The 27184-nt window shown below is 35.0% G+C and overlaps 1 long non-coding RNA gene across 1 annotated transcript; it reads left to right on the top strand.

Moving 5' to 3' along the window:
- The first annotated feature begins 430 nt into the window (after positions 1–430).
- LOC108313561 lies at positions 431–27184 on the top strand. The gene is made up of 3 exons (XR_001829130.2): positions 431–644; positions 10819–10880; positions 26782–27184. It is a non-coding gene; the product is annotated as an uncharacterized LOC108313561 (long non-coding RNA).

The following is a 27184-nucleotide window of genomic DNA, read 5'->3' as shown; positions in this document are numbered from 1 at the left end:
AATTTGTTCTGACCACAGGCATTCCTGGATTCTCTGTGAATCTGTTATGATTCTGGGGGCTGCCCCATTTATGGATCAGTCATTGCTCAGTTAAGCTACTTAAATTTAATTCAGATGAAGCTTTGCTTTCATCACTACGAAAACAGGCAACACGGTGTACGTGAAGATATACTGCATTGGTGGTGTATGGTGTCACATGCCTCATTATTTATGGGGCAAAATCTGATAACTTGGGGAAGATTGGGAAGCTTAATTATAATGGAATTTTTTGTTTTGTGTTCCTTTCCAATTCACAAGTAGGACTAACCTTTGGAACCGTGGAAGTATCTGAACAAGTGTTCAGAAAATGACTTTAGTGTCCGTTAATAATTGATCATTGTTGACTGAATCAATCATTTTCTTTCAAGTTGAAAGAGGGTGTTTTCTGGCTTCTTCCACATTTATGGACTAGTTCCATTCTGAAAAGAGTAATCTTTTCCTCATGAACTGGGGGTGAACTATAATAGTTCTACCTAAAGCGCATGAAAAACATTTAGTTGTCACCAATAACGATGTCAAATGATGTGCTTTCTCCACCCACCCCAGCCTCACATCGTCATAAACACATGGCTTTTTATGGATTCAATGTGGTATAATAAATTACCGTGAGTATTCATTTTTGATGTTGATGTATCCCATATTTGGCCAATAGAAGCAACTTTAATCTAACTCTTCTGTGCTTTAAACATACCCCCCTTGGTCTTTTTTGTATCTTGCTGTTTTCTGGCACAAGACGTTCTAGGATAACTCTGTCCTCTGTCTTAGAATTTCTCCAATTGTTTTTTAGTTCCTTTATTGGAAAATTGTATTTAGAAATAGTGATTACATACTAGTGGTTCTGACTACTTCTGAAGTTTATGTCTTTTAGGGTCTTCCAGCAAATAGAGCTGGAGTTATTTTTAATAAAAGATCCTTACCACACAATCACATTTCCAATTTAAATTTAACATTTCAGGGTATTTTCTTAACTTCTTATGTGCTATTATATCTCTATCTGTTTTTCTTTCTGAAACTGTAAATCTCAGTTTCTTATATAACTTTAACATATATTCTTATATGTTATATGAGAAATCTCATCATTTGTTTTTATGTATTTTTATCTTTTTTCAGTATTCTAATGTTTCTATCACAATAATTTTACAAATTTATGTTTATTCTTATTTTAAATTTTGTGTTATTGCTACTATAAATTACCTACTTTCTTATGGTTTCTACCTTATAAGAAGATCTATTTTAAGAGTGCAGACAAGCTTAGTATCAAATCTTGTTGTGTTGTTGAAAGTGTTATCATTAGAAAACATCACTGTTTAACCCCATTGATATTTTCTGCTGCCTGATATAATACAGCTGCTTCATTTGGGTTGTTTTTCTGTTTGTTATGTTTGCCATTTGCCCATAATAAATTTAATTGTTTTTTCTTTAGATTTAAGTATGTCTACCAAAATTCTCCTGTATTTATTTTATTTATACACTTTATTTGAGACAGAGTCTTGCTCTGTTGCTCAGGCTGGAGTGCAGTGGTGTGGTCTTGACTCACTTCATCCTCTGCCTCCTGGGTTCAAGCAATTCTCCTGCCTCAGCCTCCCTAGAAGCTGGGATCACAGGCAGGTGCCACCATGCCAGGCTAATTTTTGTATTTTTAGTAGAGATGGGGTTTCACCACATTGGCCAGGCTGGCCTTGTACTCCTGACCTCAGGTGATCCGCCTGATCACCTTGGTCTCCCAAAGTGCTGGGATTACAGGTGTGAGCCACCAAGCTCGGCCTCAAAATTTTTCTTTAATAGGATGATTTGGTCCATTCCTATCCAATGTAATTACTTAATTATTACTACTCTTATTTCATTATTATTCATTCATTATTTCATTATTATTACTCTTATTTCATTCTTTAAGTTTCTTTTTGTCTTGATTTTCTTCCTGTTTTATGTCTTGCCTTCTCTTTGAATGATTTTTTTTCTCCCTCATGCCATTTTCTTTATTGGTTTTTGTGCTCTGTACCCTAATTTTGTCTTTCTATGGGTTATTAAACTAATCTTAAGATTTCTACTTACTTGTTGAAATCTAAATTAAATCAATAGTTTTGTCTTTTTATTTGAAAATAAAAGGAGTTTTTGGTCATTTATACTACAAAATTAAAAATTAAAAAGCTTTTACTCTGCTTTATTATAATTTTAAAATTAATACCAAGTTCCTTCTAATAGATTATACTATTCCAAAGCCAAAGTAAAAATAAATTACTATATGGATCTCTTAATTTGCTTCATGATTAATGATCTGAAATACCCCTGCTTCACAGTCAGTAATTCAGGTCTTGATGACTTATGTGAAAATGTCCCTCATTATCACAAAATGTTTATGTCCTGAAGACCATAGTTTTAAAACTTCTTGTTATGTTTGTGTCCTAAAACCAGTATAAAGTTTTTATTTTAATATAGTCTATCAATTATTGTCTTTTTGAAGTATTTTATACTTTTTAATAGTTAATATCATTGCTGACATATTTGAATTACCCCCTATTGAGACTCTGCCTCAATAAAAGAAAAATGCTTGATAGAATTAGGGGGCACAATTGTGACTCTGGGCACAATTATTGGTTAGGACATAAAAATTGCATTTGGGCTGTGATTAAGTTGACTTAAGTTGAAGGCTAGTCTGTTTTAAACTGATAATAGCCGGAATTAAGACTTCAGTCTTTCGGAAGGAGTTTTCTTCAAGATTCATCAATCAGGAAAATGTGCAGATGACTATATGTTTAAATTCACCTTTCTGTGGAATAAACTAGTGTGAGTAAATAATTCATTGTAGTTTTCTGCTTTGAGGCACATGAAGACACCATTGGAAACTGTGCAAGGAAATGTGCTCAGTGACCATTAGTGATACAGTGACAAGCAGGAGAGCACAGCCGTGGTCCCACCGAGTGCGCTCAGCCAAAACATCAGACCAGTGTGGAGCCAGGACCAGTACATCCTCAAACCCTTCAACGAAACTTGCCGGTGGTTTGCAGATCTGCCACTTCATTTCATCTGCAATACAAATGACCTTTTTTCTAATATCGAGAAGTGAAGACAATTGGTTTCTGCTGCAGGGGAACACCGTTGTTCTGCCTTATTGGTGAAGTAGGAGAGAAATGATATTCAAAAGTAATAAACTGTGTGTGCAGAGAAAATGACTTCACTCCCTGTGGTGTATTCAGCGCATTATACAGTAAACTTTCATTTGCAGAAAACGTATTACCTTTTACACCAAATGTCGGAATCTCAAGTGGTGGTTACTGAACGTTATTTTATATGCTTTTCACTTTGACATCTCTTGGTTTCAGCTTAGAGGACTAGTTTATCAGTAACACATCATGGCAAATTAATAGGTACAGATAAAAACCTCCCATAAATATTCATTACATCTCATTACTGCAAATTAATGAGATATTTTTAAATTAAACTTGATCACATTTGGTACTGAGGATCTCGTTTTAATATATGATGTTCAGAGATAAATTATAATCTTGAAAATGATTGAGCTCGTTATGAAAAACTTTTAGATAGGCATTTTAGTAACAATTTAGATAAGGACTAACAATTATTACACTTGATTTTAGAAATTATGAGAAATTCTCTTTATATTTTTATACTTCTAAACTGCTTGAATAACACTTTAACTGTTCTCATATAATATTACAAAGCAAAGAACTTTATATGTAGGGCACTATACTGTGCTTCAATAATTCAGAAAATATGTCTGTACTTAGAAGTGCTAGCCATAATAAACCAAATTTAACAGTAAATATGATTTTTTTGCACAAACAATGATTTGTGTTTTTTTTTTCATCTGCTTTAAGAATCTGCGCAAATATTCAAGGAATTTTTAGGAAAATAAATGCATATGGGATAAATTTTATAAAGCAGTTAGAGCAGATTTCACCCTCTTAGTGAATTATGCAGTTCTCTGAGTGGTGGCTAGGCAGGAACTATGCATCTACGAAGGCCTCAGGCTCTGCTCTAGTGAATGACACAAGGGAGGTCTTCCCTGCCCTGCTTGGACCGGAGGCAGTCATTCAGATTGCATTTGAATTAGGACATTTTTATGTAACTTGGTTCTCACACCCTCTCTTCAGACACATATTTTTTTTAAACACTTATTTTTAATAGACAGATCTTCCTATGTTGTCCAGACTGGAGTGCAGTGGCTCTTCACAGGCACGTTCACAGAGCCTCAAACTCCTGTGCTCAACTGATCTTCCTGCCTCAGCCTCCCGAGGAGCTAGGACTACAGGTACACATGGCCGTGCCTGGCTAGATATAGCTTAGTGAAAGACCTCACTTTTTCTGCTTCTTGACTTATTTCAAAGAGGTTGTAGCATTCCTGTTTTTCTGGTACAACTGATCCAACATAGCCGAAGAGCCTTTTGTTAGCAGCCTTTGATGAGCACGTTTGACGGTCTTCTCTCAGTCAGGCACACAAGCGACACTGCAGCCTCACATGGGAATAAGATCAATCATCCTACAGACACTGATAATGAAATTCAACCCTTTCATGCAAGATTTGACTACCTGACTGTATTGATCATTTAAGTTCATTCCTCCAATAAATACATTTTAGTCCAAATGAAAAAATACCCAGTTAAATGGGTTCATTTAAGTTCACTCCTCCAAAATATAAATTTTAGTCCAAATGAAAAAATATCCAGAGTCAAATGCCCTAAAACAAAACAAATCCTCTGAAGCTCTCTGAGGCTTTGTTTCATCATCAAAATGGAAGTTACCTGTTTAAATAATATCTGAGCTAATTTCTGCTTTAACATTCTAATATTCTAATTATATTTAATGTTAATATTTTTAGGAAGCACAATTTGTATATGTTTTATTACATTTACTAGTCTGATATCTTCTAGAGCAAAATAATTTTTCCTCTTTGGTGTTTAAATCTGTATCCCTTTATTCATTAAATCGTCTAGAATATAAGTTCCCAAGAGAGAAGCTTTGCATGTCTTGTAGACTTTTGTGTCCCTAAGACTCAGAACAAGGCCAAGCACGCAGTAGGCATTTCCTGAACACAGGTGAGTGAGGGCAAGTCTTCTATAAAAGATTCAGTGATAATTACGGGTGGTCTTTTATCATGAAACATTCATAATCAAGTAGATATGGCAAGAAAGATACAAAAACAGCCATTATACAAGAGATTGCACAGTGAATGCTGTGAAGGATATGGAGAGAGAATACAGAGAAAGCAGAGAGCTGCCCAGCATTCCCCAAGGAAAAAAAAATGATAATTTGGATTTGTAAGACGTGAACTCCTAAACTCCAGGATAAGGAGTTTGAAATCCAGAGAAATATCTTGCCTATTGTTAACTTCTGTAGCTTTGTTTTAGAATCAGCTTACTTGATACCGTCAAAAACAAACAAACAAACTCCCTCGAAAAAAGCAAATGAAAAACAGAGTATTTGTGGAATGCAGTTGAATACACAGGTCAGTCTGGGAAAAACTGGTATCTCTCCCGTGTTATGGCTGTTTATGCATATGCCTATTTTACCTATAACTGTATATGGACTTCCTTTAACGTGTTCAAGATAAAGCTTCATGCTTCTCCAGAGTAAATTTACACATATGTTTTTAAAATATATTGTTAGTTACAAATATATTTTTCTATTATAAATTCCAAGCTTGTGACATGTTTGCTATTTCAGTGTAAAAATTCTATTACCTTTAAGTATGAATCTTATAGTGTGTAACCTAGCATAATTTCCAATATTAATTCTAGAGATTTGTTTGTAGAAGTTTTTGGAACTACTACATAAACAATCATATTATGTGTGAATAATGACCATTTTCTTTTTTCCCTTTTTAATTCTCACACATTTTATATATTTTTCTTTTTCCTTTCCTTACTGGAAGACACACACACACACACACACACACACACACACACATATATATAAATTTTTTTTTTTGCTTTATACTATTTATTTCTAGGAACTCAATGATACACTTTAGAATTTATTTTCTTCATTTTTTGTGATCGATCCTTTTTTTTTGGTAACTTTTTTTTTAACAGGTATGATGAAACTGGGAAACAGGTATTGTTTCTGAATATAATTATTAATAATTTTGTTTTAAGTTTTATTATTTCATATGTCTTCTGTAATTCCTTCATCTGATTATTGAAGTGCTTTTCTTGTAGTTTTCTAAAAGTTTTTTATTATGCATTATCTCTAATATTTGAATCAGTTTTGAGATTTATACTTTTCAAGAAAATTTTCTCTGTTTTCTAGGTTTTACATTTTTTCATAATAGTCTGTTTTCATTTTAGTCTTATTACATGCAGTGATAATTCCCATTTTAGTATGGTAGCTCCTCAAAATGCTTAACACAGAGTTACTAAAATCATTCAAAGAGAAGGCAAGACATAAAACAGGAAGAAAATCAACACAAAAAGAAACTTAAAGAATGAAATAAGAGAAATTCATTTTCATTTCTAATATTGGCTATTTGCACCTTTTCTCTTTATTTTTCCTTTCAGCATTATTGCCAGAGGTTTATCCTTTTTATTACACTTTCAAAAACAAATAATCTGGCACTATGAATGAGCTCAATTATTCCTTTGTTTTCTATTTTATGAATCTCTGCTTTCATGCTTATTACTTCCTTTCCTCTGCATCTTTGAGTTTATTCTGTGGCTATTTTGCTTACTTCCTGTACTGGATGCCTGACTCATTAATTTTTAGCCATTCTTATTTTCCAATATAAGTATGTTTGCTTTAAATATACACTTAAGACACTCCTTAGTTGTATCCCCGCTTTTTTGGTGGGTAGCACTTTTATTATTATGTATTTTAAAGTATTTTTTATTTCAATTGCTTCACACATAATATGTGATATTTGGAAGTGTGTTTTTAAATTTGTGAGTGCATATTTAAGAGCTATGTTTCTTAAAACCTGCCTCCTAGATTAGCAACATAAGCATCATCTGAGAACTTGCTAGAAATGCAAATATGGGCCTCATCTTACACTTTCTAAGGCAGAAATTTGGCTGGGTCCAAAAAATGTGTTTCAAAAAGCCATTCATTGGAGTTCTATATACACTAGAAGATCAGATTATTTGTTTTAGAAATAGATATTTGAAAGCAGAGAGTGTGCACTGAATAATAGTGACATTAAAATGTCGATTTATACGTTGATAAGTAGCCCCTTTTTGTAAATTTCCTTTGTGTGCTTCTGAAGAATATTCACTTCCCAATCATTAGATGTGTAGTATATATTTACTTTACCAAGACGATTAATTGTGTTGTTTCAAATCTACTATATCTAAGTGTTTTTTTCTACATACATTCTATCAATTAATGAAAGAATGAATAAAAACCTCTGGCATGATAGATTTTCCAGTTTCTCCTTTTTATCCGTCTTTTTCTTATCTCTCATATTGTAAAGGTACATTATTATATGAGTTTTTACTTTTCTTTTAAAAAACAATTATGTTGAGATATAATTTATGTATTTTGAGATTAGCCTATTTACAGTTACAATAGAATAATTTAATATAGGCAGTTATGTAACCATTAAAACAATATCATTTAAAACAATTTCATTGACTCTACAACCTCTGGCAATCACTTTCCGTTTGTTCCCCCAGCAAAACTAGCTAACCATTAATCAAGTATTTATCCTTAAAGATTTGCCTATTTTGGATATTTCATATAAATGGAATCGTACGACATGTGGGGTTTTAGGTCTGGCTTCTTTCATTTAGCATAATCTTTTCAAGGTTCATGCAGCCTGTCCTTTTCAATGTCAAATGACACTCTACTGTATAGATTTACCGTTTTTCCTTTATTCACTTTTGAGTGATATTTGGGTTGTTTTCACTTCTTGATTTCATGAATAATGATACTAACACTAGCTGTGTGCAAGTATTTGTGTGGACATATGTTTGCATATTTCTTGAACTAGCAGTGGAACTGCTGGCTAGGTAATATACTAACTCTGTGCTAAGTATTTTCAGGAACTACCATAGTGTTTTTCTAAGAGCACCATTTAGCAGTGCATGACGATTTCAGCTTCCTCACACCCAGACTAACACTTGGTTTTGGTCTGTGATTTTTATTACCGTATTGCTAGATTATGTGAGGTGGTTTGTCATGGTGCTCTTGATTTGCATTGCTCTGATGACTGAAGATGTCAAGCATCTTTTCATATGCTTATTAGCAGATTCATGTTTTTGGAGAAATGTCTATCAAACTGCTTTGCTCATTTTTATGCTGAATTGTATATGGCCTTTGTATGTCCTGGATACAATTCAATTATCAGATATATGATTTGTAAATAATTTCACCCTTTCTACGGGAATGTTTTTAATTTCTTGATAGTGCCTTTAAACATAAATATCTTTAATTTTTATAAAGTCCAATTTATTAATTTTCTTTTGTTGTTAGTACTTCTGGTGTGAAATATAGTAATTAATTGCTGAATCTGAGATTATGAAGGTTGCCTATGTTTTTTAATAGTTTGATGGCTCAATGATTATTAAATTGTTAATAATAATTAATGATGTAATTAATTATTAATAATAACTAATGATGTAATTGCTAATAAGACTTCTGTTTGCAGTCTTATTAGACTCTACATGTCAACTGGATCAAGTTTACGAATCACGTCATTTATATTTTCTACACTCTTAATGATTATTTTGAATACTTATTAAATTAGCTCCTAAGACAGTATGATATATTCTTTGACTTGTGATTATGTTTACGTCGATTTTAGTTATTTAAATTTTGCTTTATATATTTTGAATCTATATCATTAGTTACCTATAAATTTAAATTTATTATATATTTCTTATGGAATATCTTCTCATCATTAGGAATTTCTTCTTGCCTTCAAGACTACTCATCTATTACCTTAATTATATCTCCTGTTAATGATTAATATCTGACATAAACTTTCCATTTTCTTATCTGCAATCTGTTGAGGTCATTATGTTTAATTTGTGTCCTAAAAGCAGTATAAAGTTTTTATTTTAATATAGTCTATCAATTATTGTCTTTTTGAAGTATTTTATACTTTTTAATAGTTAATATCATTGCTGACATATTTGAATTACCCCCTAATTCTATCAAGCATTTTTCTTTTATTGAGGCAGAGTCTCACTCTGTTGCCCAGGCTGGAGTGTAGTGGTGCCGTCTGTGCTCACTGCAACCTCTGCCTCCTGGGTTCTACTGCCTCAGCCTCCTAAGTAGCTGGAATTTACAGGCCCGTGCCGCCACACCTGGCTAATTTTTGTATTTGTCGTAGAGATGGAGTTTCATTATGTTGGTCAGGCTGTTCTCGAACTTGTGACCTCATGATCTGCCCACCTCAGTCTACCAAAGTGCTGGGATTATAGGCGTGAGCCAATGCACCTGGCCCTCTACCATGCATTTTTATACCTTTATTAAGAAAGATACTTCTAAGTGAAAGTCTCCTTGCAGGGTTTATATTAGCATGGGTTTATTCGCAATAAAATCTTTCATTTTTCTTTTTCTGGAAATGTTTTTTGTCTTCATTTTTGAAGAATATTTTTACCAGATGTAGAATTCCAGATCATCAGTTACTTTCTTTCAGAACTTTACATTTGTCATTCCTTTGTCATTATGCTTTCTTCATTCTGTGGGGAGTTAAGCATAGGTCCTACTGTTTCTTTGCAGGCAAAGACTTTTAAATATTATTTCTGCTTCATTCTGTTATATTCTAACATTCCAAGATTACAAAATGTTACGCTTTTTCACAAAGCCTTATGTATCTTTAATCTTTTTTTTACCCCTGTTTTCTTCCTCCCTTTTTTTATTGTCTTTCTATACTTGATTTGGACATTTTCTACTAACTGTCATCAGGATAGTCAAATATGCTGATAGACCCATATGCATGTTTTTACTTTCAATTTATGACATGCTTTAGTTTTTGAATACACATTTCTTTCTCTTTTATAATCTCAGAGGTCTAGTGGAATTCTTCGTGGTTTTCTGGAACATTTTGATCATGATTACTTTTAAATCTCTGATAACGCTAATAACTGGATCACTGATAGCCTTACTATTGCTCTTGCCTCTCAGGGCATCACGTAATTTTTGACAGAATCTTTCATATTTTCTATTAAAAACTTTTTAGTAGAAAAATCTCCAGATATTTTTTTCCAGAAAGCATTTTGCTAACTTCATCCTAGAAAAATTAAGTGCAGATCATCTTAATTCTGTCAGGGATTAAGCTGCTTAGAGGTTCAAGCACTCATGGGAGGATTTCTATCTGACAAGCTTAAAGTAAATTTCAACATAGCGACATTCCTTTCCAAACTTGGAATGAAGTAGGTAGTGGACAATACACTGGACTTGGAATAAGAAAAACGGGATTCGGCAAAATCAACTGTTAACTACCAGGTTCCACTAGTGCTTAACTAGTCATGTGCACTTGTATTAGATGGGCTAGGACCAGGCTTCGGGGGTGGCTATGGGGGCTTGGACTGAGCACTGTGCTTGGTGCCACCTCTCAGCCACTCTGCTTACTTCCCCAGGCCTGCACAGGTATGCATTTACCCTTCACCTCCTGTCTTAGATTTCAGAGAGTCCACACAATGGTCTTGCAATTTATTTTTCTTCACTATTATTTAGAATATAGGTCTTCTAAAAAATCTAATAATAAATATCTATTATTTAGACTATCGGTATTCTAAATAATAGATATAGAATATTTGTATTTCAGAGTAGTTTTTATGTATGTTAATATAATTTACTTTTCTTAAAATCAATTCACAGATGCTCAGAGTCAGGATCAATATCATAATCCACTCATGGATTTACATCTGCTGGGTGCACAGGTGAATCAGAATGGCTCAGGAGACAGAAAAGCTTTTTTTAAAATTATTTTTTGCTTGCCTGGTTGGAATTTATGTTTTGTTTTGTTTTGTTCTGTTTTTTGAGATTTAGAGACCTCCACTTACATTTTTACCTGAGATGAAATATTTTCTGTTTATCCTCGGAAAAAATAACAGAAAATGTTTTTCAAGTTTTAAAGGATTCGTGATTGGCTAGAGACGAAGGATGAGAAAACATTGGTATTAGCATCCCTGTTTGTACACTGTTTGGTATAATAAGAATATTTTATCAGCCAAGCAGTGACAATTGAGCATGCTGAGTAGGTGTGGAGATGTAGATTACTTCATGCGCCATAAATGACTTCAAAAGTCGCTCTTTGAATTACTCTCAGTTGTAACCTTGGCTAAATAAAGATTGTGACTCGTATGGACAGCTTCCTGCTAATGTAAACTTTTACACAGTAGAAACTCCTTGCTATTAAAATACTTTCCATTTTTCTAAAGTTCTTATGCTAGATCTCCTGCCTTCCTTTGGTGTTTATAAGTCTATTAAGGTTTAAAGCAGAGTTGGAGTAGTCTATAACAAATTCAAAATGCCCAGGCTCGGCATCTGTGACAAAAGCCATACTGTTCTTTCCTCTTCCTTTGGGTCAGCAAATAATGCTTAAAGATGAAACAATCTTGCAATGAAAATAAATACACAGCTCAATATATCAGACAGGTCCTACAAAAATGCTGGTTAAGGTTTTAAATGTAAATCAAACAGAAACATATAATTTTCCTTAATATACAGATTTCTGAATTAAGGGAGCAGAGGTTTTGCAAAATGCTTGAAGGCCTTTGAAAGCCTTTTCCGGCACTTTCTAAAGAGTTCTAACTTTTTTCGAATGCAGTAATAATAAATAATAACAAAATGTTGGCATATCTGGTTTGTGAAGAATGAAAAAAATGAAAAGGAAAAGAAAGCCTGCAGGCTGGGAGAGAGTAAAGGTGAAGGCGATCCAAGCTCAAAAAGGGCTTGGTCCCATTTGGTAAAATTTGATGATTACGTTTATTTGATTTCTCTAAAAATGGGTGACAAAACTCGAAGGGACCATTTACTGAAAGAACTGTAACAAATCTGCACCATTTTCTTAATGACTACTTCAGCACCATGCTGCTTTATTTCACAAACTTCCTGCTATTGCCTGGCAATCAATATCCTGGTTTTTGACGAACATTTTCTGAAATGAGGTTTTAGTAATACATCAGCATTATAGATATTTGGAAAAAAATAAAAGAAATAAAACAAGAAAAAATATGGCAATTTAATTCCCTTGAATGCAGAGCTGTGGCCGTAAAACCTTTCAAGAAAGTATAAACAGTAATAAAATATAACAAAACTAAAAATATTTTGGAAGACAGAGGAGTGTTGTAAAAATACCCAATTTTGTTAATGCATGTGAACTTCAGCAATTTCATTTTCACTGTTTTCTTTTTGCCTTGGATCATGCAGGGCTTCCAGAGCACCAAACTGTTTCCTAGTGTTATCATGGCTTTGTATGCTGGGGTTGGTATGTTGTCGGAGCAATCTCTTTGGACATCCTGTAGAGTTGATGTGTTTGGTGAACATGAAGCATGACCAATGTCTCCAACAGATCTTCTTTGAAAACTTGCACGTGGACACTGCTTACAAAGCATTCTTTAAAGCTTAGTATTTAGTTCATCTCTTTTACTTCAGTATTTTAAGTGTGTGGATCTGTTTCAGATTCAACTGGGATCGCTATTACTACACTCAAGTCATGGGTATCGAGGTCAGAGATATCTGTGTTTACAGCCTGGTTCAGCTGATTATCAACTGTGTGGAAACCTTCTTAATCCATCCTTTTCAGTCACATGCACCTGAATATATAACAATATATAACAATAACATATAGAAATAAATGTATAACAATATTTATTTTTGCGTTGTTGTTACTATTAATAGATAACAATAAAACTTTCTTTGCATAGTTGTCATTAGGGTTCAAAGATGTTTTATTTGTGGAAGCACTTCTCACCATGACTGATTTGTGGGAATATTTCCACATACAGAAGCTATTTGTTTTGTTCCAGAATCTTGGTTAGAAGTGAAAGCAATGATTAAGCTATCAAAGGCAAGGTTTCTTTGTTTATGCTACCAACTGCAGAAAGGAAGTATTGAGGAAATTTCTGAGGATTCTGAACCTGGCAGTGAGATGATTTATTTCGAGTTTTCTGTCGCTTATCTGTCGGTCATGCTCCCTGAAGGTGGAAGACTGCATGGCAGTGAGCACTGCCGCAGACACTGTGGTTTCTCAACTTCTAGCTTCACAAGTGAAGACGAAATAGATCTACTCCACTGGTTCTAGTTTGGAAAACTCTCTAGAAGACCTCCAATGAGGCTTAGCCTTAGACCATGTGTGTCCACTGAAGGAGGCTACAGTCTAGATCATACATTCAGCCCTGTGGCTAAGAAGCTGAAGATTGTTACCAGAGTGAGGAATAGGAGGAGGATACTGGCTGAACAGGAGCAACCATCACTATGCTCTTTTGTTTTGTTTTGTTTGATAGCCTTGCTCTGTAGGCCATTCTGGAGTGTAGTGGCACAATCTGGGCCCACTGCAAACTCCACCTCCTGGGCTCAAGAGATTCCCTCTGCCTCAGTCTCCTGAGTAGCTGGGATTAGAGGTATGCACCCCAACACCCAGCTAATTTTTTGTATTTTTAGTAGAGATGGGGGGTTTCACCATGTTGGTGAGGCTGGTCTTGAACTCCTGACCTTGTGATTCGCCTGCCTTGGCTTCCCAAAGTGCTGGGATTACAGGCGTGAGCCATTGCTCCCAGCCCACTGTGCTCTTTTAATGAGGCCTGATGATCATGCCATTCTTACTTCCAAGAGCTCTTGTTTGCCTGTCATAAACTCCTGGGGTTGCACAAACGGAGAAGTGGATGTGCACTGGCAATGACAACACTCAGAAATTCAGTAGCGTGAAAACAACGCGGAACTTAGGATGGTTTTCAGTTTGCTCAGCTGCTTTTCAACTCAGAATTTTATCATTCCTCTAAGTCCCTAAATCTTTAAAATGAGGATAATTGTCCTTAGACCATCTCACATGATTATTACAGAGACCAAAAAACAAATGTGATGGATTTTTAAAGGTATCTGGTGCTATCTAACAAATCACTTTAAAATTATGTGACTTTAAATGATATGACTCTGTTTCACGCTACCAAACCACAGAAAGGAAGTATTGAGGGAATTTCTGAGGACGCTGAGATGGGGATGAGATGATTTATTTTGATTTTGCTGCTCCTTGGCTGTTAGTCACATTCCATGAAGGTGGAAAGCTGTACCACACATACGGCTATACCACACATGCAGCTATATCATCTATGCAGCTACACCACACCTGCCACAGAAATAATGTATTGTCTTTGACATGTTCTATAGGTCAGGAATTTGATGGGACATGGCCTTGCATTCCTGGCTCCAGATCTCCCTTGAGGATACAGGCAGCCTCTGTAGTGCAAGGCTGCTATCATCTTGAAAATTCCTCACTCCCATTACTAGGACTTGGACCAGGGAACTGTCATGTTATGTGTATTTTACTGCAATTAAAAAATAAAATAAAAATGTGTGTACTGTGGTTTGAATGTTTGTTCCCTCCAAAACTCAGGCTGACATCGGATTGCCATTGTGATGACATTAAGAGGTGGCCTTTCCGAGGTGACTAAACCATCGGTACCTCTCTGTGGAATTCGTGCAGTTATAAAAGCGTGAGCCTGGCCTTCCTGCTATCTCTTACCCTTGCCAGATGCTGGCACAACTTCGTTCAGCTTCATCTTAAACTTCCCAGGCTCCACAATAGTGAGCCCAAAGATTCCTGTTCATCATAAATTACCCAGTGTCAGGTATTTTGCTGTGGCACCACAAAACAAGCTAAAAGAGTGCATTGAACATTTCACTCATGCAGTATTGTGAGATTAATGGAGTCATTTAGGAAAAAGAGATCATAATATAATGCTTAAAAAAATGGAATCTGAAGACCTGAAGTCAGAGACCCTAAAATTTGACTTCTATGCTTACTACTTACTCTGTGAATTTAGAAAAAAAACTTAATATCTCCAAACAATATTTCCTATTCTGTAACATGAAGATGATGTTGTCTAATTCTGAGAGAGAGGATTAAATGAGATAGTACAATATAAAATGCTTAAAATAGCATTTAGCGCATATTAAGTACTCAATATATTCTGTATATTTTTCATCAGAAAATAATACCATAATAGTTAAATGGGCATGACAGAACTTATGCGGTGCAGGTGTTTTATTTAAGAAAAATTAAGCCAAAAAGAAAAGTCTGTGACATTGGAATTTGTTCATTTAGGATTAAGAGCATTTTGAGCTCATTTTATATATTTATTTTTCAAATGTGCTGACTTTTATTTTTAACATGGTGCTTTGTCTATTTAAATCTTGCTTCCTCAGCTTTGTAGTATGAGCAGACACAAACGCCTGAGGTGGCAACAGCTATACCACACATGCAGCTGTGCACAAATGCAGCTACATCACACATGCTTAGCTGCGTACATGCAGGTGTACCAGACATGCTGCTGTACCACACATGCAGGTGTACCACACATGCAGATTCCTTCTTGGAAGAAAGTCAGAACACTTTAGGAAACATCAGACTGTATTTTGTTAACATACTGGCCTTGTATTTCCAAAAGTGTCTATTTTTTACATTATAAATAATATAGACCCATCAAATTCATTTCATACAGCTTCCTGAAGTGCATCTGGTTAACCACTTAACTGTTAGAACTTCTTACCAATAACTTTCTTTGTAATTTTTAACACAAATATTTACTATTGTCACCTGAAATTTACTAATACTTTTTAAATTGATGGTGATGTCCTATTTTATAGTTTTGATATTTTAATTTTTAGCCGAATATAGACAGCACTATATTTTCTCCAAAAGAAAAATAGTACTGATTTAGTAAACATCAACCTCCTTCTAACACAACAATGCTATTCTTGATTTTCTTCTACATTTTTATTACCAAAATAGAACAAAATATAATTGTGAAATGTTTGATTTATATTATCAAGCTATCAGGCATTATTGAATGGAGATGTCTTAAGAAAAATATTAAAATGCCATTTTCAAATAATAAATATAGGAGGAATAATAAGGAAAAACTGTTCTAAGTCAAATAGTCTTCATGTGATGTTATGAAAGGAAATACTGGTTTGTTAATCATGTCAGAACACAATAGGAGAGAAGTGGGGAACTTTATTTTTTTTTAATTTTAATTCTCAAATCTATTTTAAGCTAGAATATTTTGATTACATAAAGTGCCAACCTTTAATTACAATAGTACTCTTCGTTAAATATGTCTTTTAAATCCTCAAAATTTCTCTATAAGTTTTTTAGGAGTCTCAAAGATTAATTATGTGACCATTACATAGCATGTGGGGTCTCTATTAGGAAAGATTTGTTGTTTATATCCTGTCTCTGGGAGAACTGTATCTTTTAACTAAATATTCCTTGATTTTGCTGAAATTAGACTTCCTAAATATAGTGATCATTCTTTATACATCTAGATTCCAGTTTGTCTTCAGATTCTAGGCTTACAACTCATTATTTAATACTAAGTTTCTTAATGCTACATTTGAAATAAGCAAGAGATTCTCCTGTAGATAAATGATATTTCCCCTACAGAAAATTAACTCATCATATGGAGCAGAATGTCTCATAAGGCCATGGAGTGAGGAAGGGAGGTAAGTGAAGGAGGTGATAGAAGATTTTATTTTTAAGTATTGTACAACAATGTTAAAATTATATTTTCCAATACTTTAAAGCAATTTTATCTAAGCTTCAGAAGTATATTAAAACAATTCATATTTCAATAAAAGGCAAACATTTGTATGGTGATTTCTGAAATGTAATAGAAAAATGCATATCTTTAACATGGCATTTTGACATAAGGGAACTTGCAAAAATATAAAGCAAACCTGTTAAGCAAATATTAATTTTAGATCCCACTTTACCTTCTCTGAGAACTCTTGATAGATATGATCAATTGAAGGCTGTATCAGCTGCACTTGGTGATTTGCATCTATGTGGCACTACCATGTTTTATTCATCTGCTTCTAATCAAATTGTTTTTTGCTAAAATTCTTTTGCTGCTCTATGTTTTTCTAGTGTTCTGAGATACAATAGATATAGTTCCACAGGCCTTTAAAAATAATGGATAAAACAGCATGTTACATACATTTCATTATAAGCGATAAGTGGTAAATAAATACTTTCAAAACAGATAAATGAAATGCTCTTACCTAAACAAAGACTTCAAAGGAGTAGATTTTTGTTTAAGTGTCATATAATTTTGAGTCTTTATGCTTCATTTTTTGCATATATAATAGTGTGTTTGTGGAGTTTAGAGATCAACTTGTCCAACACTCATTCCACAAACGCGGTGAGCGAGTTGGGTGCTTCACTACAAGAGAGGTTGATTTCACAACATCTTTATGCCATGTGTATGCAACTCTAGGCATTGAATAAAAACAGGTGGGAAACTGAAAACTGTACAGGCTGAACTCAATAGGTTTAGACAGTTCAGAGGACCCTTAACATCTACTCTCAACGTTTATCCCATGCTAGTGGAAGCCAGCTCTCTTTCTCTGTCTAATGAAGCCTCTCTTATATTACTCAGAGGTTTCATTAATGACCTCACCTAGAGTAATTATCATAAAAACTATAACAATTCTCTTTTTGCAATACCCTTTTCTTCTCTCTTTTGTTCCCATATTTGCAAATACTGTCAGATCTCAGCATGACCCTAGCACATATACACAATCTCTGACCAAGAAAGAAAGAAAGTTAACACCAAAAACTCTTCCTCCTTCTGTCATAAAATATTACATTATATCAATACCAGTGTTTCCTTGTGGGTAAAATGGACACACACACACACACACACACAGACACAGAGGAACTTGAGGAAAATGTATACCAGTGGGCTCCAAGTGTTCTATGCCAGTGAACAAGAAATATGAGTTCAGATTAGGCCAATTTATAAACAAAGATGTTTTTCTTAGAGATAAGAGTTTTAATACGCGAGCTCAAACATCTAGGCATGTTCTCAGTTTGTTCTCAGTTGTTGGTTGAAATCTAGACTCTAAGGTGACAAATTTTTGGAGGTTGACACTCAGATATCCTTGCTTTATTGTGGAGTAATAAACACAACACCTTCAGGAAATAGGTGAGATTCCATGAAGGCATCTGGTAACTGTAGCCCAGAGAGGATACAGGCAGCATTTCTTTCACAAAGCTGGTGAGAAGTACATCTGTGAGTGGAAAAGCAGTGCCCTCAGAAGCACTGTGGTATTCATCCTCTGGAGGTCCTAAAAGACGCTCACAATATTGCTATTGAAATAACTTCCCTAATCCCAACGAGGACAATATTACCTACAAGTCTCAGAATAAATCCTCAGTTGCCTCAGTCAAAATCCACCTGATATCATGAAGGTGGGAGGGCTAACTAAATAATTGCTTGATTTCAGTGTGGATATTTAATCTATGCAAACTTTTAGAACTGAAATAGATTAGTAGACTTGAGTCATCCTGGTTTCTCATCGATTTCCAGACTTACTGCATACTTCTGCCACATTCGGACCTCTCCCTCGACCCACACTATGGCTTCATGGAAAGACTTTGGCAACCAGTTTGTCTAGAAAAAAATACTGAGCTTGCTTTTTTAAAATAAAAATTGAGTGTCTGTGATATGTATCATAATGCTTTAGTACATGTATACCTTATGAAATGTCTAAATCAAAGGCACTAGTGTGCATTATTTGTACATATGTTTATTTTGTGATGAAAACACCAAAAATCTACTCTCTTAGCAATTTTCAGGTATATTACACATTGTTATTAACCCTAGTCACCTTGTGGTACAATTGATCTTCTGAACTTATTTCTCCTGTATTACTAAGATTGTATAGTCTCTGATCAATATCCCCTTACTCCAGCTCTTCACTACCCCCAGCCTCAGGTAACTACCATGTACTCTCTGCTTGTGTGAATTTGACTGTCTCAGAGAACACATATAAGTGACATCATGCAGTATTTGTCTTCTGCGCCTGACTTATTTCACTTAATTCAATGTCCTCAAGGCTCATCATGTTGCTGCAGATGAGTCATGCCTATTAGAATGGCTATTACCAAAAAGATGGAAGATAACAAGCACTGGCAAGAATGTGGAGAAAAGGAAACTTTGTGCCCTATTGGTTGGAATGTAAATTATCTCAGCCACTATTGGAAATAGCATGGGGGTCCCTTAAGAAATTAAAAGCATAAAACTTCCATATGATCCAGCATTCTCACTTTTGGGTATATATTCAAGAAAACAAAATCAATACGTCAAAGAAATATCTACACTCCCATGCTCATTGCACCATTACTCACAACAGCCAAGATACTGAATTAACCTAAGTGTCCATAAATGAATGAATAAAAAGAAAGTGTGGCATATAGACACAATGGGATACTTACTATTCAGCCTTAAAAAGGAAATCCTCTCATGAGTCTCATTTTTTAATAGCGCTGTACAGAATGCTGACACTTGTGAAACAATGTAACATTATGGACTACTCTATAGAAATTGATACTGTTTGGCACCGTGTCCCCACACAAATCTCATGTGAAATTGTAATCCCCAATGTTGCAGGAGGGACGGGGTGGGAAGTAATTGGATCATTGGGTAGATTGTTCCCTTGCTGTTCTCACAGTAGTGAGTGAGTTCTCAGGAGATCTGCTTGCTTGAAAGTGTGTGGCATTTCCCACTTTGCTCTGTCTCTCTCCTGCCACCATGTCAAGACGTGCTTTCTTCTCCTTCACCCTTCTGCCATGATTGTAAGTTTCCTGACTTACATGACCTCCCCAGCCATGCCTCTTATACAGCCTGTGGATCTGTAAGTCAGTTAAACCTCTTTTCTTTATAAATTACCCAACCTCTGGTAGTTCTTTTTTTCTTTTTCGTTTCTTTTTTTTTTTTAATGTTACTTTAAGTTCCAGGAGACAAATACAGAATGTGTAGGTTTGTTACATAGGTATATGTGTGCCATGGTGGTTTGCTGCACCTATCAGCCTGTCATCTAGGCTTTACGCCCTGCATGCATTATTTATTTATCCTGGTGCTCTCCTTCTCTCTCCCCACCACCCACTTACCCCAGATTGTGTTGTTCCACTCCCTGTGTCCATGTGTTCTCATTGTTCAACTCCCACTTATGAGTAAGTACGTCTGGTGTTTGGTTTTTGTTCCAGTATTAGTTTGCTGAGGATGATGGCTTCCAGCTTCATCCATGTCCCTGCAAAGGACATGAGCTCATTCTTTTTAATGGCTGCATAGTATTCCATGGTGTATATGTGCCACATTTTCTTTATCCAGTCCATCATTGATGGGCATTTGTGTTGGCCCCGTGTCTTTGCTATTGTAAATAATGCTGCAGTAAACATACATGTTCATGTCTCTTTGTAGTAGGATGATTTATATCCTTTTGGGTATATAAAATTGACCCGGTAATGAGATTACTGGGTCAAATGATATCTCTGGTTCTACATCCTTGAGGAATCACCACACTGTCTTGTCTTCCAGAATGGTAGAACTAGTTTATATTACCACCAACAATGTAAAAGTGTTCCTATTCCTACACATCCTTGTCAGCAGCTATTGTTTCTTGACTTTTTAGTAATCACCATTCTGGCTGCCATGAGATGGTATCTCAGTGTGATTTTTATTTGAATTTCTCTAATGATCAGTAATGTTGAGATTTTAAAATTTTTCTTGGCTACAAAAATGTCTTATTTTGATATGTGTCTGTTCATATCCGTTGCCCAGTTTGTGATGGATTTTTTTTCTTGTAAGTTTGTTTAAGTTCCTTGTAGATTCTGGATATTAGACCTCTGTCAAATGGTCTATTTTCTGCTATTCTGTAGGTTGTCTGTTCATTCTCATGCTGATGATAGGTTTTTTTTTTTTTTTTTTTTTTTTTTTTTTTTTTTTTGTTTTTTTTTTTTTTTTTTTTTTTTTTTTTTTTTTTTTTTTTTTTCTGTGCAGAAGCTCTTATGTTTAATTAAATGCCATTTGTAGATTTTCACTTTCGTTACAATTGCTTTTGGCTTTTTTGTCATAAAGTTTTTGCCCACGCCTATGTCCTGAATGATATTGCCTAGGTTTTCTTCTAGGGTTTTTATGGTTTTGGGTTTTACATTTAAGTCTTTAATCCATCTTGAGTTAATTTTTGTATCATGTGGAAAGAAGGGGTCCAGTCTCAGTTTTCTGCATGTAGCTAGCCAGCCCTGTGGCCCAGAACCTAAAGACTGTCACCACAGTAAGGAATATGAGGAGGATACCGGATGAACTCCAACAAACATAACTGTGTTCTTTCAATGAAACTTGATGATCATGCCATTCTTACTTTTCATAGTTCTTGTTTGTTCTGACATAAACTGGGCTTACACAAATGGAGAAATGGATATGCACTGGCATGACAACACTACCAGAAACTGGTTAATCTGAAAACAACACTGAACTTGGAATGGCTTTTGGTTTGCTCAGCTGCTTTCCAACTCAGAATTTTATCATTCCTCTATGTCCCTAGATCTTTAAAATGAGGCTAATTGTCCTTAGACCGTCTCTTGTGTGGCCCAAGACAATTGTTTTTCCAATGTGGCCCAGAGAAGCCAAAAGATTGAACACCCTTGCAAAAGAAGTCATTCAGCTGATATCTTTTTCATTTCAATTGCTCAGGTCTGCCCAAATTATGTTTTAAAACACTTTTTTTCATGAAGAATATCCAGTGTGTGTCAGATTCTTGCATTGAACTATGTTTGATAAAGTTATTTACAAAGGTTGGCAGATCCAGAGCCTATCTTCTGATATATATGATATAGCATATATGATATATATCATCTCTCTATATATATGATATGTCATATATTGTATATATAATAATATTTTGTCTCACTATGTTTGGTATGGAGAACAACAAAAATTATCCATAAACAAGTACCCATGAGCAATGTTTTCCTATATTCCTTGTTTTGGATATCACAGATACTTCCTTAAATGACTGATAATGGTACAAATAAGTACTATGTGGCTTTACTAGAGGGTGTCTTATATTTTAGCACTTTATAAAATTACCAGATACAATAGGGCATCCACTGAGTCCTCACGTTTACATGCCTAAATACTGAAGCCCATTCGGGTGACTGCCTGACTTACATAAAAGCAAGTAAATCGATTTGATAGCCAGTAAAACTTAGATTCAAAAACCAGAGGATCAGATCACTTATTCAAGCAATATTTCTTGACATTGAATTACTGATTATTTAGTAGAAATTTGAACGGTGTGACATAAAAGATTAATACATTCTTAAAATATCAAATATGATTTAGTAATATAAACTAAGTGCAAAAGCTTATTGTGGAACTAAAAATAAATTTAAATAGTTTGAGGAAGCACTTTGGCCCAGAAGGAGATGAATTGGTGTGATTTCTAACAACTGATTTAGTAAGCCTGGGTTTTGGGTGGTTTACATTGGCCAGATCTAACATTATAGACCATTTGGTACTTGACGTTAGTTATTTTAGCAGAAAAGTGAGAAATGAAAATGATGTTTTAAGTATAAAATAATCACAGAGAGGAAAATAGAGGAAAGGAAGAAGGAGCTAAAGGCAATACAAAAAAGATAGATGAGCTACACCAGATGGTGAGCCCTGACCAGGAGAGATGGGTCAAGGATAAGCCACAATTTGGAGAAGGCAGTGTTTTGATGAATGCCATTGAGAAAGAAGGGGATACCCCACCTAGGAAATAAGAGTCTCCTCCTGCCATTCTTCAGCTGTGGGGTTCTTGACTGCCCTCACAGCGCTCTCATTTTGATGCCGTGCCTCAGTGGGTGAGTAGGTCTCCTCAGAAATTGCAAAGAAGCCAATGAGAACATCAAACTTGAATTATCCTCTCATAGTTTATTTTTCTGCTAAAGACTGAATTTCCTATAGTTTAACCACTGAGTAAGCACCATTTGAGAAACAAAGGATTTCATTTGGTAAGAAGATCAGGTTTATTGAAATACTGAGTTTTTCTATTACGCCACAGGGAGAAATTACCTGGAATGAACGACAACAACAGAAAATGTACCAACCCTGAGATAATGGCTGCCATGTTGCTGGCTGCACTAATACTGCTAACATTTTGTGGTGGGTTCCTAAGTGTCACCTTGTTATGCAAATATGCTTCCTTGGGGTAACAGCTGGAGAATTTCAGGGCAATGGTCCATAGAGACAGGATGATTTTTGGAATTAATGAGTTTAATAATATAATGTTTGCTTCATATTTATTTCAAGGAAAGATCAGTAAGGTTTAAAACCTTTTCATAAGCTATATTACTTGTTGACAATGTAGAAATGAGATGCTTTAATATGTATTTAGGTCATGTTGGCAGAGATGTTTCTAAATTTATATTTACATGCGCATGTGATTATACTTCCCATAAATGTAGAGTTAAAATCGCTGTCGAACAACTCTTTTTGTGTATTTTTACCTTAACTATTTATAATTGAATGACATCTAAATGGAATAGAGAGAGAATAGCCATGGTGACAGAACGCTTCCTGGCTGATTTAAAGAGGAAAGAGAATCATATTTATAATATTTGGTGTAAAGTGTGGGAAGAATGGAGTTTTCCATTGCTACACCTCTGAAAATAGATCATTTTGCCTACTCCATTTATTTTATTCTTTTGATAATGCACATTCCTAGTCTGAAAAAATTTTCAACGTAATCGTACTGAGGTTTAAGTTGTCTACTATGACATCGTAGACAGAAGGAAATTAATGAATATTTAAGTATTTTTCATACACTGAACATGTCCCAAAGAGCACATTTTATCTCAGAAAAGAATAGTAATATATCCTGAGAAGTTCAAACATTATTTCCATGAAGCAGTTAATGTCAAGTCTTATAAAACAGGGCTAACTATAGTATCTTGCATATAGAATGTACTGAGTTAGTGTTTAAGTTAATTCATGGGAAAAAATACCATGACAATCATTTAATTGAACACCCTTTAATATATAAGGGATATGATTATTAACACAAATTCACTCAAGCAATTGATTTTATCTTAGCTTACCGGCTGGGTCAGGTCTGGGGCCTATCTTATGTCTAGTGTCAATGAGTATTTGTGTTACACACACTCCTGAAAACTCTCCTACAATTTTATTCTGATGTTTTACCAGTACAATTTGGGTGCTATGAAAAATACTAATGGACATATTTGTTATTGATTAAACATGAAAAACATTATGAGAAATGGACTCCTCATATGGGTTATAATACAGTAATGTGATTGTGAATATAAAAAAATTGGTTGCAAACGTCCACAAAGTGTTTCCCTTCTTCTAAAACCAATAATGCCAATCACTTCGAGAATAAACACATGTGCCATTGTTAAATTCAAGATCCTCTTTCAACTCATTCAGAATTATCTTTCCAGCTTTATTTTATGAACTGCAATATTGCACACAGCCAAAGTCACAAAAATATCCTGAAACAAGTGAATCTGGAGTCTTTAACTGTGCTCTACCCTACCAAGTCACCGATTCTACTGAAGTGCTAATCATTGAAGATCCAGGGCTAATGCTTTCTGTCATCGTAGATTGCCTTGTGAAGTTGGAAATTTCCTGTGAATAAAATTATTTCATTACTCTTTTGTGTCTGACTCCTATTGCACAGAGTAATGCTTTTGAGACTTATGTGTAGTGTTGCCTATACCAATAGTGCGTCTCTTTCATTGTTTTTCTTCTTTGAGACAAAGTCTCCCTCTGTCACCCAGGCTGGATTGCATGGAATGCAGTGGTGCAATCCTGCCTCACTGTAATCTCTGCCTCTCAGTTGCAAGTGGTTCTCCCTCCTCAACCTCCCTGGTAGTTGAGGTTAAGGCGTGAGCCACTACGCCCCACTAATTTTTGTATTTTTAGTAGAAACGGTGTTTCACCATGTTGGCCAGGGTGGTCTTGAACTACTGACTTCAAGTGACCCACTTGCCTCGGCCTCCCAAAGTGTTGGGATTGCAGGCGTGTGTTTCTTCTTATTTCTTACTATTGTATTTTGTACATGGACTGCAATTCATTTATTCATTCACCTGGTGATAAGCATTTGGGTTATTTCTACTCTTGTTTTATGAATAAAGTTATTAGGAACATGCACGTACAAGTCTTTGTGGTGGAGCATTTTCAACTTTTCCTGGTAAATATCTAGAAGCAAAATTGCAGCGTCTTATAGAAAGTGTACAGGTTACTTTAGAAGACAGTGGCACAGTGTTTTCCAAAGTAGTTACACCATTTAACATTGTAAACAGAGATTAACGAGAGTTTCCAACGGGTACTTTGTGTTGTCAGGCTTTTCAAGTTTAGCCCTTCTATGGCTATGGCAGGTCGTGAGTGGAATCTCAATGTGGTGATTTCTTTCATTTCTTTGCTAATTAAGTTGAGAATCTCTCTCCTTTGATGAATATCTGTTCAGTTCTTTTGCCCATTTTTTTATTTTTTATTTTTTTTTTGAGACACTGTATTGTTCTGCACCCAAGCTGGAGTACAGTGGAGCAATATCAGCTCACTGCAACCTCTGCCTCCTGGGTTCAAGTGATTCTCCTGCCTCAGTCTCCTGAGTAGCTGGGATTACAGGCATGCACCACCACACCTGGCTAATTTTTGTGTTTTCGGCAGAGATAATGTTTCACCATGCTGGCCAATTGGTCCTGAGCTCCTGACCTCAAGTGATCCGCTCGCCTTGGCTTCCCAAAGTGCTGGGATTACAGGAGTGAGCCACCGCGACTGACCTCCTTTGCCCAATTTTAAGTTGGATTGCTGCTTTCTTATTGTGTTGTAAGAGTTCTTTATATTCTGGCTGTTAATTCATTATCAAGTACAGTATTGTGAATATGTTTTCCTGTTCTGCGGCTTTCATTTTCATTTTTACATGATGTTTTTTGAATATCAAATATTCAGGCATTTTTGATAAAGTCAAATTTTTCTATTTTTTTTCTTGATTCATGTTTTTCAGATTTTACCTGTGAAATATTCATTCCCTCTAAGTAAAAATAAAAAGCTGGTCTCCTGTTTTCTTCCAGAAGTTATATAGATTTTTGCTTTTACATTTAGGTTTAAGATACATGACGATTTATTTTTAAGGGCCAAAGGTAATTTTTTTGGGCTTCTTAAATTTTGCAGCAATGTTTTCTAATTTTCTTGTAAAGCTTTTGTATATATTTCTGCAAATATTCTCTAAATGTTAACTTTTTTTCTGATGCTATTCCAAATATTTTATTTCAAGTTCTATTTGTTTATTGTTTGTATTTAAAAATGCAATTCATCCTTTATGTTGTTGTTAATATTCTGAAACCTTGTTAAACTCAGTTGTTAGTTCCAGGAGTTTTTTGTAGGGATTAGCTAAGAGTTGAAAAAAAAAGCAATTATCGTATTGACTGTGAAACAGAAAGCTTCACTTTTCTTCTCCAATCAATGTGCCTTTTCTTTATTTCACTTGACCGATTTCCCAGTGACATGTGGACCAGGAGTGGTGAGAAAGGCCAGGCGAGCATTGTTCCTGACCTTAAGGGTAAAGGATTCCGCCTTTCATCATCATGGATATTGACATCTGAAGGTTTTTCATGTATATCCCTCGATAGCCTGAAGACATTTTCTTTTCTCACGGTTTCCTGAGAGTTTTTGTTTGTTTGTTTGTTTTATCATGGATGGTGGTTTAGAGAGAACAAAGGTAAACATGAGCTCAGCTGTGATCTATTTTTTACCTGATTTCTTGTAGGACCAATTTGAAGAAATCACAGAAGACAGGGGACTCAGCCCAATATCCATGTGTGATAACTGGACCTTTGCATAAATAGATTAATGATACCAGCTTGAGGAGAGTCCATAGCTGTGGAACAGTCTTCACAGAATGACCCTGGCTTAGAACTGCTTATGAGACACACCCAGAATCAAAGGCATTGTTATGAGGCACCTGTCCCTGAAGGATATTCTGTAGCCCATGCAGAACCCTGTGATATAAAACAGAAATGTACCAAAAAAACGATTCATAAGAAAAATTATCTCTACCCAGTGAGGAAATAATCTTTTCAATGATAAGAATTTAAACAGTTTTGATAAAGTCTGATTTATCTATTTTTTTCTCTCTTGGTTCATGGTTTCCATATTTTACCTATGAAATA

This window comes from Cebus imitator, unplaced genomic scaffold, assembly GCF_001604975.1.
Source record: "Cebus imitator isolate Cc_AM_T3 unplaced genomic scaffold, Cebus_imitator-1.0 Scaffold139, whole genome shotgun sequence".
Taxonomy (NCBI): domain Eukaryota; kingdom Metazoa; phylum Chordata; class Mammalia; order Primates; family Cebidae; genus Cebus; species Cebus imitator.
The sequence above is the reverse complement of the archived record's forward strand: the minus strand, read 5'-3'. Positions and strand labels throughout refer to the sequence as shown.